General features: G+C 41.3%; 1 protein-coding gene across 1 annotated transcript in view; it reads left to right on the forward strand.

The window, feature by feature from the left end:
- The window catches only part of TBL1XR1 (transducin beta like 1 X-linked receptor 1), a 112494-nt gene that overhangs the window by 10315 nt on the left and 98405 nt on the right, over positions 1-3774 (forward strand). The gene's annotated exons all lie outside the window — the stretch shown is intronic.

Here is a 3774-nt window from a genome sequence, read left to right on the forward strand (position 1 = left end):
CTTTTCTATTTTAGTGAAGAATGTCATTGGTATTTTGACAGTCATTAAATTTTTTTATGGTGGTCCTATTACAATAAGTAAACATTTCTTGCATAACAAAGCCTTTGAAAAGAGACTTAGGAAATCTAGTGGAGGGTGGTTAAGAATCTCAGATCTGTTATCTGATGTTGACGTATTCTGCCTATGATTTTGGTGTAGGAACTTCTCTGAGTTTCAGTTAACTTGTTTCTGAAACAGGACGATACTACCTGCTGTACAGAATTGAGGTTTAAATGATACCAAGTGCACAACCGGTGAGCAGTGGAGTGTTCATTCTCCGGCCTTTGGTTAGTAGATTCAGCCTCTGGTCCTCAGTCTCTTTCTGCATAAAACAAAGGGCATTGAACTGGACAGCTTCTCTTTAACTTTTTTTTAACATGTTATCAAAACAGATTTTCTGTGCTATTTATAGGTATTTTTAGGGTTTTTTTGGCTTGGTTTTATATCTCTTTCCTTTTTTTCAGAAGGCAAGAGATAATTTCTTCTTTCTTTTGAGGGCTTGGTTTTCTGTGAGCCTAGGTCTTAACTTTTAAAAAGGCTTTAGTTTAAATTATCTCAGAACCCAACCCAGTAAAATCCCATCATTGCTTATAGGAAGTGAGTCAGTCCCATAGAAGCTTAAGTCATAGACCTAAGACTACGGGCACCCTAAAAGCAGAGTTGGGGTGAGGATCCAGGTACCTTGTGAAGAAAGGGCCCAACAAACCCTTTCTCCTCCTATGGGCAAATGACCTTGGTTTAACGTTTAGCTCTGATTGATTGGAAACCTGCGGGCAGGATGTCAGCAGTGTCACCACCCAACACAGGGCATGCATAGTGACCCCCAACACGAGCTGCATCTGCAATGGGAGTGAATGGACTCACAGTGGGTCCATAAGGCACATTCGTACGTTATCAGCTTCCAAGTGGAGGTTTTTCTAGGTTCTTGGTGACTGTAGAGAGAAAAGAATTTCAGAACACCAGGCAAGCAGTAGCTTTTATTGAAAGCAAAAGAACACTTGCTTGGGAGTGAGGGAGGGGGCTCGAAAGCTTTTTTACAAATTGAAGGGAGGAATTGGGTTCCTTCTCATTTTCATACTTTATATGGCTGTCTCAGAAATGGTGATTTCAAGGGCAGAGACATTTTAAAACCACAGTGTAAATGATCTTAAATAATTAGCCAAAGATCTTGGGGGGTGACAGTCTCCTAGTCCCCCATTCTAACATTTAGAACTGAGCTTATCTTTTGATGAGTTGGGTTCACGAGACACTTACAAGATGCTGCTGCTTCTTGGGTGGACAATGAGGTTTCTTAGCCAGGGTAGCTGTGCACTATTTGTTCTTGACCCCCTTGCCCACCACATGGGCCATGGTGATGGTGGAAGTAGTTGGGAGAGATATAGACAGTAGCCCCTGGATTGTAAGTCTTGTATGTTCTGCTGCTGTGTCTGGTCTGATGCCACCTGCTATGTCCCTCAGTCATGTGTCCTCCTCAGTGAACAGATCCCCGGTTTTGGGAATTCTTCTGTTTGGGTCTGAGTTGGCAGAAGTAGTTCTTGTCAACCAGTGGTTACCTCTGACATGAGATCGGGATCAGTGGAGAAGCATACATATGATAGATTGTCATCCTCTTTATGAGTAATGTCTTTTCCTCTCATGGATCTCATCTGGAAGGAGGATTCTGGCTTATCTTGTTCCCTTGGATTTTACTGTCACACTTCACTCCCTTCCAAAATCCTCCTCCCTTTTCCCATTACACTCCCATCACTCCTGTCCCATCTCATTTAATACTTACTAGAATCCAGAACTGTTTTCAGGTGTGATAGTGGGTACTTATTATAGAAATGCAATCATTTATTCCTGAGAATTTATAATTAAAGTTACTGAAAAGTCTCTACCCATCTCTATAGTTCAAGGATTGTACATTTTAATAAACTAGTTTCCCTTGCTGCCTCTTTATTTTTCTAAAGAATATTGAACACAATCAGGGGAAAAACCCCACAAAACAAAAACCAAGCATTTTAAGAAGTTTGGGGGCTGGGCATGGGTATGGTGGTTCACACATAACAACCCTAACACTCTGGGAGGCTGAAGTAGGAGGATCATTCGAGCTGAGGAGTTTGAGACCAAACTGAACAAGTGCACGACTCTGTCTCTACTAAAAGTAGAAAAATTAGCTAGGCCTGTTGTTGTATGCTGGTACTTGGGAGGCTAAGGCAGGAGGATCCCTTGATCCCAGGAGTTTGAGATTGCTGGGACTGAGGCTGACAGAGACCACTACACTCTAGACTGGGCAACAGAGGAAGATTTTCTTCTCCCCTAATCCCCTGAGAAGTTTTGGCTGTGTCTGAATTTGTGTTTTGTTATTTTTACGTAGTAAGATATTTTGAGGTCGTGATGGGAGGTGTGTAGTACCAGGCACACTGTAAGTCTGCTGTCTCAACTGGATTGAGGGCTAAGGTGATTAGATATTTTATTTTAGTGATGTTTTTCTATTTTCAGTATCATGTGTTTTATAAAAAGTTCAAAGCTCTTTGGTGTTAACTTTGTAAGAGTTCCTGTATCAAAAATAATTTGGACAAACTCTGGGCAACATTTATGAGTTTCTTAGCATATCTTCTCTTTAACATTTGATAACTTTAATGATGACCTAATAATGTAAGAATGCTAAAAAAACCAGTCAGCTTAAAACTCTTATTATCTCTCCTAGAAATTATAGCTTTACAATCTATGGGAGATGTAAGGGAAGATATTGCAGAGAAAAAATTAGAGTAATGGAAACATAAATTATCTATCTTGTGAATATGGATGTCCTACTTATGACTTGCAGCAGTACACCCAGGTAAGGCACATCCTCGTACATGATGACCTGTGTGCAGAAAGTAGAACATAGGATAACTTCCTGAAAATCCTGCCACCGTGTAAATGAAACATTTAATAACCTGCTGTGGCCCTGGCTTGGCCATTCTACCTTAATATTGCAACCTGGGATGCCTTCCCCTGCCCCCTACCCTTCTGAATCCCTTTATCATGCTCGCACTTTTTCTTTTTTCAAGGTATTTGTTACCTTCTAAGAATACTCTTTCCTCCCAGATTCTGCTAGAATTTAAACTCTGTGAGTTCAGGGACCTTTGTTTTATTTACTGTGATTATTTTAGCAAGTTTAGTTCCAGTGTTGTTGAATTAACAGTGACTTAATGTAAAGGACTAACGTTCAGTGTCAACAGTCTCTAGTAGAAAGATTGATTAAAACTTGTGGTTTCTTCCTCCTTCCTCTTCTCCCCACCTTTTCATTTCCCCCAGTCTCTTCTTTCTCCTTCCAGTTTTGTTGTATCTTATGGTCATTAAAAAAATACAAATAATGTAGCCATATCTCATATTAACCAGAAATGTAAAAAATAGGTCAGTGCTGGGCACGGTGGCTCATGCCTGCAATCCTGGCACTCTGGGAGGCCAAAGGATCACTTGAGGGCAGGAGTTGGGCTGGCTTCTAGTGAGACCCCCGTCTCTGCAAAAAAGTCGAATTAGTCAGGCACTGTGGCACACAGTGGACATGTGGTGTCCAGATGTCCTTACTATCTCAGAAAGAGATAGCACAAACATCTTGGATTGTCCCAGGGAGGAGGGTCTCAGCAGGAGCAGTGCTTGAGCCCAGAAGTGTGAGGTTGCAGTGAACTATGATGACACCAAGCTACGATGACACCACCGCTTTCTAACCAAGGCGACAGAGCAAGACCCTTTCTCCAAAAAAAAAAA

This window comes from Otolemur garnettii, unplaced genomic scaffold (assembly GCF_000181295.1).
Source record: "Otolemur garnettii isolate 467f Iridium unplaced genomic scaffold, OtoGar3 scaffold00078, whole genome shotgun sequence".
Lineage (NCBI taxonomy): Eukaryota > Metazoa > Chordata > Mammalia > Primates > Galagidae > Otolemur > Otolemur garnettii.